Source organism: Nipponia nippon, unplaced genomic scaffold (genome assembly GCF_047370975.1).
Source record: "Nipponia nippon isolate SJK-2023a ecotype South Korea unplaced genomic scaffold, ASM4737097v1 scaffold_6, whole genome shotgun sequence".
NCBI classification, from domain to species: domain Eukaryota; kingdom Metazoa; phylum Chordata; class Aves; order Pelecaniformes; family Threskiornithidae; genus Nipponia; species Nipponia nippon.
In genome coordinates this window covers 2,188,980-2,203,998 of record NW_028262380.1, presented here as the reverse complement: position 1 = coordinate 2,203,998, position 15,019 = coordinate 2,188,980, and positions in this window count along the sequence as shown.

Below are 15,019 nucleotides of genomic sequence, written 5' to 3'. Positions count from 1 at the left end.
TGGGGGGAAGGCCCTCACCCTTCTGCAATAGCAGCTTTCAGTGACTGCTGAGGCATTCAGCTGCCAAAACGTGGGTATCTACTCTGGGGTCAGTTGAATCACTCCCACACTTCACTGGGCTCAACTCTTGTTACCTACCCACAGACATCTAGCGCCACCTGAGATGTAGCAGAGTGCCCAAGACATCCGTGCAGAGCTGGTAAATCCGACACCAGACCTACGGAAGACCTGTGCCCTTATGGAAATGGAGATATGATACCACTGGGCATCTCAAGTAGCACTTCATGCCTATGTTTGGGCAACAGAATTGATCCTCAGATTTTAATTGACCGTAAAGGGAGCTTAGGCACCTCATTCAGATGCAGGTGTTCACGTGTTTGCATGCTCCTCTTTCTGGAGCCCCACTCTTGTACTTGCAACTCTTAGTCAACTTTCACACTCTCGAGAGGAGCCACTCACTCAATACTCTCCAGGCACGTTTTCTCTGGTGGCGTTTTCTGAAGCAACCTGCTCTCTTTCAGCATTGACCATAAACCCATAATCAGTTTTTCCATGATATCCAGATGACCAGTATTGATTAATCGTCTTCTGTGCTCAGCCATCTCACCTCTATCTTATCTCCACTCTTCAGTCTCTTCTACCTTTGACTCTTCTGCCCTTCCTTCCCGCTGCAAGGTTGCCCAGTCTCAGCTCATCCCTGATACCAGTTCTCGGCTCCCTTGTTCAAACTGCCGAGTGTTTGGGGTGGATAGGCAGCATGGCAGCTAGCTAAAGTTATATTCCTACAGTACAGATTTCTAATCTGAACTCGGATGTGTAAGCTTTATAATCTGTGGGGAAAAATCATACTCTTTTAGGGCATGAGTCAGCTGATCTGTTTTAGATCTCTATTTTAGGATGAGATGAAGCATGCCCTCAAAGTTTCTGTTCTTCTGTGTTGACTTTAAAGGGAACCCAGGGTGACTTGCTTAATGGAGATAATGGAGATATCTGTGCTGCAAAAGTCTATCTTTGGTCTGATGAATCGCAACAATGAAGAGCAAGGGTGACTTCATCCACTGTATACTCATTCTTTTGAGTGGATTCACTCAATCTCAAGCTCTGCTACCTGGCTAATACGCTGTTAGGCTCTTGCACTGTTCACTCCTTGAGGTTCCCTTTCCTCTTTGCTCTGCTTCTCTCCCAGGACAGGATCTTGCCTAATACTTCCAAGAGTTTATGAACAAGATGTATTGCCACCCTTCCCTGCCTCTGTGCTTCCCTGCTCTCAATCTGCCTTTCATTTTCCTCCTCCATGGTCATCAATGCAGGAGCTTCTTGGTTGTCCCCACAGTTGCCTCAAATATCTCACGCTGTCTCCTTTGCTCTCGCTTTCATCCCATCCCCTGCTCTCTCCTTACACCCTCATTCTTGACTGCTAATTTCTCCTCACAGTACAGTCACGCTTTAGGTTCTGTCATCTCCAAAAAGCCTCACTCTGAAACCCATTTGCCACCTCTGTTCCTGCCCCACCTTGCCTTCTCTCTCCACGCCTAAGCTCATTGAACACACTGAACAATTGCTGCCACAGATCCATAGAATAGTTCGGGGCTGGAAGGGACTTAGCAGATCCAACTAGATCAGGTTGCTCAGGACTTTGTCCAGTGAAGTTCTGAATATCTCCAAGGATGGACATGCCAAACCTATCTTGGATTCTTCCAGTGTCCATCCCTTTCAATACCTAAGAAATGCTCATTTCAGAGTCCCTCATGACTCCTTTAAAGTTAAATTTCAAAACCAGTACTTCATCCTCACCTTCCCTGACCTGTCAATCAATCCCAGAAGTTACACTGATCTTCTTGAAGTCTTGTCCTTCTCTGGCATCTTCCTGTTCCTCCAGTGGATCCTTCAGTATGGAGAATATTTCTCTTCTTGCTCCCAGGCTCTTTGTGTAGGTCTTACAGGGCTCTGTATGCTGTGTGCTGTATGGCCTCCTTGTTATATCTCCTCTGGGAGAATCTCATGGACACAAGCCCAGGTGACGGCGACTCGCGGGTCCAGCCCTTTACTCCACCTGCCCTCCTCAGTCTGGAGCAGAAGCTGTGGTGGTGTGCTCCCACACACACACACTTGACCTTTTCTCGTAACCCTGCTCAAGCGATGGTCACCAGTGGCAGTTGTGATGGATGCCTCCGGCTCAAAGTGGATTCGGGGCAGACAGATAACAACACAACAACCAAGGGCTAATTTATGGCAATGTGTCCACCTAACCACAGTGCTGCTCAATGTCCAACTCAAGCCAGATTTGGAAGAAACTGGCATCTGCAGTCAGTATGCAAATATGACTACAAATCAATCATCTTACCCCCATAAATAGTGAGCAGCCCAAGAGCCCTTTGAGCTCTCCCACACGGCAGCGGGCTGCACGCCGGGATCTCCCCTTGAGCAGGGACGCCTCTCAGGGTTGCTCCTTGAGGGTGAGAGATGCCTTGTCGCAACAGATCCTCAGTCAGTGACTAACAGCATGCTAAACTTTGAAATCTTAGCTAAGTAATATAAAGGATTGATTGCACATATATAATCCTTTAGACATAAACCGTTGACCAAGTCTGGGACTAGGATTGGATCCAGCCGCTCCTAGACTCCTCTCTAGGGAAGGAGTTTAGAAGGCAAGGGGGTCTTTTCTGAACCTCATGACTCAACGGGAGGGTCTCCCTGACCCTGTCGTCTATGCAGTAAATAATCAAGTGTACCTTGCCATCAAATCTTGTGAAACCACTGTCATATCTACAATTGAACTTTGTTAACTCAGTGGTTTATATCAATAAAGTTGTTTTTTTTTTTTGCTTCTCTCTTATGAGTGACGTGCACTCTCACTCCCTCCACGACAGAAGCCCAGCCTATGTTTGGTATCCTCCTATTATGGATGTCAATTTAAATTCTGAGTGGCTTCTGCCGGCCCTCTTCTACTTAGCAGACTATCACTCAGACCTTTCGTTTGGGCCCCACTTTTGACTTGGATCTTCCTCTTGGACTCAAGCTGTCTAAATGTCTCTGACTCCTTCCACCTGAAGGCTCTGAGAAGCAGTCATAGAATCATAGAATCGTTAAGGTTAGAAAAGACCCTTAAGATCATCGAGTCCAACCATTAACCCAGCACTGCCAAGCCCACCACTAAACCATGTCCCCAAGCACCACGTCTACCTGTCTTTTAAATACCTCCAGGGATGGGGACTCCACCACTGCCCTGGGCAGCCTGTGCCAGGGCCTGACAGCCCCTTTCGGGGAAGAAGTTTTTTCTAATATCCAACCTAAGCCTCCCTTGGCGCAACCTGAGGCCATTTCGTCTTGTCCTATCACTTGTTACTGGGGAGAAGACAAGAAAAGTCACCCACACCCAGTCACTCACACCCAGCCATCTCCCATCCCAAATGCTGCCATATCCCCATCTCTGCACTTCACAGCCTAACCCCACCTCTACTTACCCAAGGGGCGGCTGCAAAACCTAACATTTTCCTTCTGATGCCCTAAATCCTCTGGCTCCCTCCTCTCCATTGCCTCCAACTCGAAGGCTTGCTCTTCATTTTCAAGGCCTTTTTTGTACGTACTCTTGGCACATCCCTCGCCTTTCATCACCATCAGGAAGCCAGCTCTCTCTGCCAGCGGTGCCAGCCTTCGTTACCTCCGCGCTAGCGTGCAGACAAGCACCTTCATGCTCTTTCCCATACCACTCCCTGCGTTTTGCGATTCCTGCAAAAACCTGCCTAACAGACTACTGGGGTGCTGAGCTGACTTCCCGTCATGCTGGCTGACATTGTATCATTGTTTCCTTGCTTTCCTCCATCTGTCTGTTTCCATCTGTTGTATCTTGCCTTATCCTTAGACCGTAGCCTTTGCGAGACGGAGACTGTCCTTTTTATTTCTGTGCCTGTGCAGCGCGCGGTGCGGCGTGGCCCTCGTCTGCGAATAGGGCGAAAAGACACTTTCATGGTAAACGTTCAATAAAATAATTATTGAAGCAATGGGTGCCTAGCCTTCGGCTCTCACGAGAAAGAAGAGACACCTTGAATTTGTACAAGACTTGACCTCTATTCCCCAAATACTCTTCAGGGGTAATGGGAAACTACCCCAGTTTTAACCATCCGATCGGCCTTAAATTACTTATGTTATAATTATAAACCTCCAAAGTAAAACTAATAATGTGCAACTGTAGTTCATTTTCAGACTTGGCTAAGGAAAGGCTCTAACCAGACTGAGCAATTTTAATTTAAGCAAATTAAGGATATAAATTTAGCACAGTAACTAAAATCCTACGAATCATAAACCATCACCCCGTGTTAACTGCACGAATCTTCTTCTCATAGTTTAATATTATATAGCATCCTTATTTCGTGGTTTCTGACCAGTCTAAAATCACTGTTGCAGTATTAGTCATGCAATGAATGTCTGGGAACTTACAATGCTTAACATTTTGTTTCTTTCTTACTTCATGGAACTTTTTTTTTTTATTACTTTACTATTAAAGTACAGTACAGTACTATTTTTGGATAGAAACCTTTAAAATTAACTGGGTTTTTATACTTTGTAAAAATGGGAGACCTACATGAGAAACTGTCTATTTAAATGCTCATTCTTCAGTTTAATATTGAATAGCAGAAGCACTAAAGGATTTTGCTCTTAATCATATTAATAAACTTGATTATTTTAGGAATACATGCTGCCAAGCAGTTTATCTATTTTAGAATGTAATAGCATCATAAATTAAATGCAGCAATTAAAAGAAAACGTGTAGCAAATAACAGATATATGGAAGTTTTGACAGATGGGATGGTTGGGCAGGGGGAAAATAGTATGAAGACAATCTAGTCCCAAGTATGTGTTTTATAGGATCCAGTTGTCCCAGTTGGTCATTCCCAGTACAGACAAGAAGGAAACAGGATTTCCTTGAGCAGAAACAGGATTATGTTATCAGTAGATGTTTTCTACGTGGGCCCCCTTTTTTTTAATCTTGATATATAGCCCAGAAACTTTTTAGATTCTGGATACAGAATCACTCTGGGGATCTAATAATGAAATATTTATGTCTTGTCATTTTAGAAGCCCCAGCCAGAAACAAAGTGCTAGGCACTGTCCAAGTGCAGGAAGGAGAGTTATACAGAGGTATACAGGGGTACCCACCAAAGACTGAGACAAGAATCACAGAATCATAAAATAGAACCACAGAATCATTAAGGTTGGAAAAGACCCTTAAGATCATCGAGTCCAACCGTTAACCCAGCACTACCAAGGCCACCACTAACCCATGTCCCTGAGCACCACGTCTCCCCAGCTTTTAAATACCTCCAGGGATGGGGACTCCACCACTGCCCTGGGCAGCCTGGTCCAGGGCCTGCCTACCCTTTTGGTGAAGATATTTTTCCTAATATTCAAAGAAGTAATTACCAAAACCACACTGTGATGGGGACAGTCATCTCTTTGGGTGCTTTGGCTGTTGAAAAGTCCCGTGAACCTTTGCTTCACCACCGACCTACTGCAAGTAGCTTCCTCTGCCGTTCCCATCGTGAGAGCAGTTGCGAGCTCCTCCTAATCATCCTCACAAATTCTGCCCCCAGCTCCTCTTTTCAACAGGTTGCCCATGCACTGGAGACGACAGGTTCTTGTGGAGGATAGAGCAGAGCACAAGGACTTGGAGCCTCATCTCTGCTGCTTCCCATGGTACATGAGCCAGCCTTGAAGGCACGCACCTATCAGTAGCTCTCTGGAAGGAGAGTTTATGTGATAGTGCCATTAACTTCCCAACATCTCAAGAAGATAAGAGAGAAAATTAGCTTTTGCCGTCACAGTTTGCCAATTCTAATGAAGAACAATTACTGCTGGGGAGTAGTAAATGTTTCCCATTGGCAAGTTTCCTTCTCGCAGCCCACAGCTCCCCGTGAGGGTGGCAGCCACTTGCTTTGCCTAAGCTGAGAGCCAGCCTTGGTGAGGGAAATGATATTCAGGTCTCAGCTATTATCGATTCTAAATCATTTGTGCCCGTTTCAACCCACAGATGGATTCTGGTTAGTTTTACAACATGGTCTCTTCGCTGCCTGGGAAGAGCTCGCTTACTCATCTGTGCCATCAAGAGCCATCCGGTGATGCAACGTTCAACACGCTGTCCGTTTAGATGGTGTTAGGGCTGCCAGCCTGGAGCTGAAGGGTGATAAAAGAAAGTTGAGATGAAACGAAAGGAAAGATGATTGATAAAAATATAATTCCGCTGGTAATTCCATCTGCCAGTCTAATAACTTGCTCGTAATGTTTTTTTAATAATAATAACTTGTGCTTACATAACAGCTCCTATATGTGGCTTTTTAAGCAGTTTGTGAGTATTAATTAAAGCCCAAAACAGCCGTGCGAGGCAGGTGGGAATTCACATCGAGTATCGCTATCATCACTCCCTCATTCCACAGGCAGAGAAGTTGGCAGAGCTGGCTACGGGCTTCGCAGCGCTGCAGGCAAAATTCAGTTTGCTCTGAACAAACCAGTTTCCCTCCGCGGTATGCAGAGACGCAGGCACGGAGCAAGGTCAGATGAGCAGGCAGGAGGGTTTGGGCCACGTCTTGCCAGCACTGCTTCGTTCACACTTCAGATCCAGCCATCCCTGGGGGAGTCTCTGCTGTCTTGAGCCAGCGTAAGCTGGGCAGAGCTGTGGTCGCTGCTGCGATGTTCAAAATTGTCTTCGTCTTGCTTGAAGCTCAGCTTCTGCTGCTCTCAGTAACCACCTGCTTTGTCTGTGTCTAAAGACAGTGCTGGCAACTGGGAAGAAGTGCTGGGTAATAGATCTGTAATCAACCTGAAAAAGAGTGGGGTCTCTTCATACACGTCCCTGAGTTATGGATAACCTTCCTCCCCGCTGCTGTCCTCCTGAGTGGACAACAAAAATGCAGATGGCCCTGAGGTGGGTGCTTAGACGATCAGTTCTCTGTAACTGCTATGCATTTCAAGTTAAGTCTTGTAAATCCTCACTTTCAGTCCTGGGACTCCCTGTGATGACTTAGAAATTGCAATATGTGGTGTTATCTGGATCAGTCCTTTATTTTTTTTTTTTCTAGTTATTTTCATTGATATTGTTATTTGCGTCCTGGCTGTAGTCCAACAAAGAAATGGTTTCCCTTGGACTCCAAGCTACAGAAACACAACTCCAAGCCATTTGGTCTAAGCTGAAAGCAAACAGGCACACAAGGTGACCCCATTTTACTTGTCTACACATGGGTGTCCGCTTGTACAGCAGGCATCCAAGCTCCCAGGCGGTCAATGGAGATCAGGCAGTGGAGCCTAGGGAGTGATTCACATCCCCTAAAATGGGTGCTTATATTTGCTGTGCTCTTCTTTATACCATCTGAGCAGATCAGGTATATGTGGGACCACAGACATGGAGCCTGTTTATACCACCATAGAACTTCATCTACTTATTTAAAAAAAAATAAATTTGTAACTGCCCTCTGCAGATTCTGTTTGCTGAACCAAATATCTACAGTGTGTTCTTTCTGAGGTTTTACACTGTAATTTTTAGTTGCAAAGACAAAATGAAAACCCCCAGTGCGGCCTTAGGAGGGGTCACACATCCTTTTATGTTGCAGAGGGTCGTCATCTCCTCATTTATATCCCTGAAATCCCAGCACAGAGATTAAATGTGTAGCCCATCCCCACCTATTGACCCTCACTTTCCTGGTGAATCACTTTGTCTATGCTGCTTCAACCTTTTCATGTTCTCCCCCACTCCTTTCAATAATAGAAACAAATCTAAAATGGTGATTGATTTTAAAAGTGCATTTTATTCCCTTTCATGCCTGTTCGGATGTTACCAGGCTGGTATTTCACACACACGCACGTTGTCAGAGCCTGTTACCAAGAAAGCATGGTATTGACTTTTGTCTGGCAGGTCACTCCGAGTGTGGGGGTTTATGAATCAACACTTGAGAGGTGTAAGATGTCCATCCTTGAGCTATCTCAGACATCTATGAGCCTGGCTTCCTTGGAAACAAGGTTTAGGTTACTATGCATGCGTCCATCTTCCTAATTTTAAAGAAATAAAGTAATAACTGGCTGATAGCCATTGGGCAGCTTCAACCAAATGTTGTGAATGTCCCAAGCATGGAAGGATTTTTATAGAGTCTGTTAATTAGAGCCTTATAAAACACCAGGGGATCGAATTAAGAGCTACAGCTCTGTAGGACATCAGGCTTCACTGGTTCTACTTATCACTGTACACCTTGTTCACTTACATGGTTCATCACACGTTGTGGGCAAAGCTTACCATGTGTGGAGGCCTGACTTTCCCAGTCTTATACACAAGTTAAACCTGAGTTAACTTGAGTTACCTGTCAGGCAAAGGAGTCAAGCAATAGTTTGTGCCCCACTCTCTCTCTTTTCCATCTGCAGCCAGCACATGTTTGCCTGTGCTGAGTGTTAAGACATGGGTCCAACTCCTCTCCAGAAAGAAAGCTTCTGCACCTTTGGGAAGGACCATGCTCCACTTCATGTTCTCCAAGCAGAGTATGAGGCCAAATAGACAGTCACCAGCCTCCTCAGTGGGCACCCCAAACAGGGCTCACCCCACGCTGGAGGCGTTCAGCCTAAGTGCCGTGGTTTAACCCCAGCCAGCAACTAAGCCCACCCAGCCGCTCGCTCGCTCCCCCGCGGTGGGATGGGGGAGAGAATTGGAAGGGTAAAAGTGAGAAAACCTGTGGGCTGAGATAAAGACAGTTTAATATGTAAAGCAAAAGCCACGCACACAAGCAAAGCGAAACAAGGAATTCATTCACCACTTCCTACCAGCAGGCAGGTGTGCAGCCATCTCCAGGAAAGCAGAGCTCCATAATGCATAATGGTTACTTGGGAAGACAAAATGCCATCACTCCAAATGTCCCCCCTTTCCTTCTTCTTCCCCCAGCTTTAAGTGCCGAGCATGATGTCCTGTGGTGTGGGATGTCCCCTTGGTCAGCTGGGGGCAGCTCTCCCAGCCGTGTCCCCTCCGAGCTCCTTGTGCCCCTCAGCCTCCTCGCTGGTGGGGTGGGGTGAGGAGCAGAAAAGGCCTTGACTCTGTGTAAGCACTGCTCAGCAGTGGCTAAACCATCCCTGTGTTATCAACACTGTTGCCAGCACAAATCCAAACCATACCCCCATGCTAGCTTCTATGAAGAAAATTAACACTATCCCAGCCAAAACCAGCACACCAAGCTTCAGCCCACAGTGGGAAAGAAAAAGTGGGAGATCTCGGCGGGTGTAAGGCTAGCTTTGAGCCTGCTTCAGCATCTGGTGGAGGGTTCGGTGCCCTACAGGTGCCTGCAGAGCTGTCGGATCTAAGAGGGCAGTGCCTGCTCATGGATTTAGATTCAGAAATGCTGGGCTGAGGATGCAGGGTAACCCATCTTGTTAGAGATACTCTTCCTCTGAGCTCAAACACAGGCTACCACTCTGTCCCATCCATGACCTGCTTGTCCTGGCACTACTCTCATCTTCCAGAGTATTCTTTATTTGAGAAGTTACCCTTTCCACCTCCATCTCCTCACCTTCTCTTCCATTACATTACCCTTTTCCCTATTTGGTTTTCGTTTCTCCTTGACATGCCCACGATATGCCAACACTAATTTCTTGATCTTTCACAGTGACTAACGCTTCCGTTTTGCCAACCGATCTGAATCATTCGGGCTGGTTCAGCACATATCCACAGAACTGACACACATCATTATTCTTGGACACAAAGTTATATGAAGGAATTGCATCCCCTCAGGTTGCTTTTCTAGTTGCCGTTTTTGGCTACAGGATCACCCGGAATTTGCATGCGAAAAAAAATACGGTAGCCTATGCGTTGTGGGTGTGTTACAGTTTTCAGTAATTTTATCAGCGTGATTTCTGTATCTTTCCATCTGTGAAGCAAGATGCCCTTGGCTTATACATTTGTCATCCACTCTACTAAGATTTTAGAAGCTCCTTTGAAAAATCCGTGCAACCCAGCTTCAAGCTTTGCTATTGCAAAACAAAGCCTGCCGTGGCTAACCACAGACCTCGAGAAGACACTGGAATCCCGCTTCCTCAGAAAGAGAAGACACCTGCTTTTTGGGTTGATTCACTACTGAAACAGAGTTCAATCATAAAGGCCAAAATGTCCATGGTTTTGACCTTGGGGCAGGGCGATTCTCAGGAAGCAAGAGGCAAGACTCCGCACAGTGCAGGCAAGTAGTAAGTGCGCTTGTGTTATAACATTTTGCCAAGGACAGTCTTGCCGGTAAGGAAGTCAAATATTTAAAATGAAGTTTGTTTCATGGATGCAAAGATAAAGAAACTGTTGCTGTAGATAGCATATACAGTCCGTCGCTGGTTCCTCTTGCTCCAGCTGCACTGTTCATTAAGGCAGCCCGGCTTTTCCCATTTCCAACGCCTGTGTTCAGTTGCTCAGAACTTTTGCCAAACTGTAATTGTTTGGACAAGAATTTTCTGGGACAAATGTCTCTCTCCAGCTGAGATTTTGTGTAAAGTTTCAGATGAAACAGTTCTGTGGTTTTCAGGAATGAGGGGAGGAGAAAAATATGTTGTTTTGCCAGATTAGAAAATGTTTTGGAGTGTTGTAAAATGTGTTCTAAAGCGATTAAGGAGATACCTGTCCCAGGAAAATCCACCTGAACATGCTTATTTCACCTTTGAAAAATCTGGCTTTTTTCCTTCTGTTCAATGAGATTTATGGCAAATTTGCAGGCGTGTTCTGTGAACGTGGATGAGTCTATCTCAGCCCTCCACAGCTCCTAAATGTGAACAGCATGTGCTCTGCTGCCTGCTCCTGCAGCACATGGGACATATGTTAGGAATAGAGGAGCTCGGGAGAACTTTCTTGGCCAGTGCCAAGAACGATACGGGCAAGAGCTGACATGAATAGCAGGAGTCTGTCTGCCTCTTCCCAAGGCACCACGGAGGGGTGAGGTCTCTCATTTAGGAGGACAAAAGGGTAGGGAGGAAAGGAGACTGGGAGAAAGGAATCATGGAATCACAGAATCGTTCACGTTGGAAAGGACCTCTGCAATCATCGAGCCCAACCTGTTAACCTAACTGCCTGGTCCACCTCTAAACCATGGCCCTAAGCACCACATCTCCCCGGCTTTTAAATACCTCCAGGGACTGTGATTGCACCACTTCCCTGGGCAGCCTGGGCCAGGGCCTGACCACTCTCTCCGTGAAGACATTTTTCCTAATATCCAACCTAACCCTGCCCTGGCGCAGCTTGAGGCCGTTCCCTCTCGTCCCATCGCTTGTTCCTGGGGAGAAGAGACCGACCCCCCCCGGCTCCAGCCTCCTTTCAGGCAGTTGCAGAGAGCGATGAGGGCTCCCCTCAGCCTCCTCTTCTCCAGGCTGAGCCCCCCCAGCTCCCCCAGCCGCTCCTCCCCAGCCTTGGGCTCCAGCCCCTGCCCCAGCCTCGCTGCCCTGCTCTGGCCACGCTCCAGCCCCTCCATGGCCGCCTTGGGGTGAGGGGCCCAGCGCTGAGCACAGAATTCGAGGGGCGGCCTCACCAGTGCCCAGTACAGGGGCACCATCACCTCCCTGCTCCTGCTGGCCACACCATTCCTGATACAAGCCAGGATGCCATTGGCCCTCTTGGCCACCTGAGCACACTGCTGGCTCATGTTCAGCTGTCTGTCGACCAACACCCCCAGGTCCTTTCCCGCCAGACAGCTCTCCAGCCACCCCTCCCCATGCCTGCAGCGTTGCCTGGGGTTTTTGTGACCCATGGAAAGGAGGAAAGAGAGGGATGATGAGCTGGGCAGAAATGGAGTAGGTAATAGAAGAGACTGGGGCAGGAATCAGGAGCTTAAACCTTGGCATTTGGTGTCCTGACAGGGTGCCCTGCTTGAGCTCCACCTGCCACTCCAGGAGGGCATGGGTCTTCTGCAGACCGTCCATCATTTCTGGAGATGTCAGGGGACACCTCCAATGCCTCCAGATGCTGACATTTGGGCAGCTCAGTCCTTCTCTAGGAGCAAACAGCTCAGGAGCATGAGGCAGAAAGGAGGTACGCCTCACTGTAGCCTCGTCCTTGACATAGATCATTTTGGGACCGGGACCTCAAGGCATGCTGTACCATGCTCCTGCAGTTTTGACACAGTCTGGTGTCACCCTGCAAAGGACTGCACAGGCAACCTCATTTCTGGCATTCCCAGTTTGGGACAATCTGTTCTCCAAGGTCGTGTGCTGTGCTCGGTAGGGAGATAGTGTTTGCATTGCTGGAGGAAATATCTCTGTGAATGGTGGAATAACAGGATTGGAAGCACTTAATGTACGCATTGCCTAATTTTCCTTCCAAATTACCCTGATCTAACAAGTGCTGGGGGTAGCAATGAAAAGCAAATACAGACGTTCTGGCAAAGCGCACGATAGGATTTTGAACATCGCTGGGGAGTTAAAGCCTCAGCTTTCAGTCTTCTCTGGAAGAATAATTGAACACCAGCCAATTTCATGAGTCAGCTCCTTGGTTAGTGTCAATTGGTTGGCTCCAGTGACTGGCTTGGCCCTGTAATTCAATGGAAATCGAAATGTAATGCCTGTTTTTCATGAACTTAAACGTGACAAAGGGGAAGTGAAACCTGACAGTCGGAAACAAACATTCCAGGCTCAGTTCAGGCAAGAGCCTGACATTTGCAAAACAGCGTGGTATTTTATTTAACACATCAGAGAAGTATCAAATATTATTAATCACCTTATTCCATGACTGCAGAGGAAGCTGGAGCCACGAGAGGTTGTAATCACCAAAGAGAAGGAGGAGAAAGTGCTGAACCATCGTTTCTGATGTAATGAACCTTCAAAACGCTTCACCATGGGAAGGTCACAGCGGTGCCAACAAAACATGGCCTCATTTCATCTCCTGGAAACAACAGACGTGTTTCTTCCTCTGAAACGTTTGAGCTTCCAGTGCTTTGTGGTTTTTAGACCTTTTACTATCACTAACTGAATCTGAAGTCTAAAAAGGGGGGGGGGGGGAGAGGGGGGAGAAGAAAATGCCATGTGGGAGTTAAAATAGAGAATATTGGCACGTTCTGTACCAAAACTGGTTGCATTTCAGAGCTAAGAGTAAATACTTGTGATCACATTCAGAGCCTAAGGACAGCTGGATTATGCCTAGGACAAATCAAGAAATAGGTGTTTCCTGAGATATCAGCTTTATTTATTTCAATGGGAGAGGAGGAAAGGAAAATTCAGACCAAACAGTCATGAAACAAGCAAAACTGTATATAGCATCAAGTGTCTCTGTGTGCATGAAGTCCGAGGTAGGGTGGAAACCTACCAGAAATGTTGGTACCCTTGAAGTCGACAGCAAAATTCCCACCAGCAGGTTCCTACAGAAGCCAGCTCTCACTCCTCAAGTCCTTTTAGTTACAGCTCTGCAGGTGACTGCCTGCGTGCACGACCTCGGGCAAAGGATTTTCACCTCGTAGCCCCTTCTAAAACACTTCTTAAGCATTAATGAATTAAATTTCTTCATCAGGTCATTATTGTGACGATGGCAGATCCACCCCCAGCCTCCGGGGCCACCTGGCAATTGCTCCATCCTCTCGACATTACAGTAAGCAGTTACGTTTCCCAGTTTGGTCTCAAAGGGAGTGCAGGGCTGTAGCTCAGCTCTTTCCTCCTGCTTGGTTTTATTAACACAGGAGACAATAATCAAATAAATCTTCCCGGTTTTGGCTCCTCTCTGAGTTCGCGCAGGCTGGGAGCTGGGCCAGGAACCGTCCCCAGGAGGCAGCTTGGAGGAAGCCCCCCTGTTTTGAAGGGTGAGGAATTTATTAACCAGCTGGCCTCGGTGCCCAAGTTCCCATGCATGTTTAATTCACTAATGTGTGTCATGCGAGTCATCTCCGGAGTCCCCGAGCCTCCGCCAGTCGAACCGGGTAACCTCATGGCTGCGGAGCGCCTACATGCCTTTCCTCTCTATAGGCGACTAGGTCATGGGGGGGAGGGATGGAGGGATGATGTATAACCAGGTCTCTTCCCATCAGGGAGCTGAGGCATGATCAAGGCACAAAATAAACCTAGTCTAATTAGCAGAGACTGAAAGGTTGCAGAGGGAGTTGGGTCCTGACCTGCTGGGAGAGGCATGCAGCCCAGCTAAGTTTGGGCAATGAAATGGGAGCTCAAATCTCACTATTCAGCTGGTAGGAAAAGCTGCTAATTCCAGGTGGCAATTCAAAGTGCCCAAATTTGCAACTGAACTCAGTGGATATTTTTTTTTTATCATGGGATAACATGATAAAAACACCACCTAGCCTGAGGAGGCAGAGCTCACTGCAGCTCAGCATCCTTTCTGGTGTACCCAGGCTCAGGGGGTGAAGAGGAGAAGAGGGGTAGGGCAGTGCATGCCCAGGATTCACCTTGATATGGAGCTGGGATGGACCCAGAGAGCGGGGGAGACCAGAATCAGGACTTCCAGAGGATTTCCCAGTTAAAATATAACCTCGGTCCGGCGCATAGGACACTGTCTAACCTAGATTCTTGCAATCACAGCGGTCAGAGACAAGTGTGAGCACTGCCTTGAGACCCGAAAGCAGAAAGCAAATTTAAAAAAAGAAGAAATCAATACTTTATGTCTATATAGAGATCTAGCAATCTGGGCAGTCACCTTCGTGTTTCCTGCATGCTTTGGGTCCTCAGTTCTGCCTGCATCCTCATCTCTGGGTATTTTTGCCGGCTGTATGGGAAAGAAATATTTATTTTTCACAGGAAATCATTGATTTGGTGATTTTTCCTGGGTAGAGGTTTAAAGGGCCAGCACTGAAGGAGGTGATGTAGCTTTGGAAATGCCTTCACTTGGGAACATCGCTTTTTATTTGTATTTATCTATTGCCCCACAATTCCTTGAAGCAGACTCAGCTCCTTCTTCTGCTTGTTTTTAGTTGTGAACTGGAGCAGTTTAGAGAAATCGGTGCGAGCTGAGCGTGCATCTGTCACCACTAGCTGTCACAACACCAGAGACACCATGTCCGTCCCTTGCCTTGCACCCGGTGTCGTCTCCAGC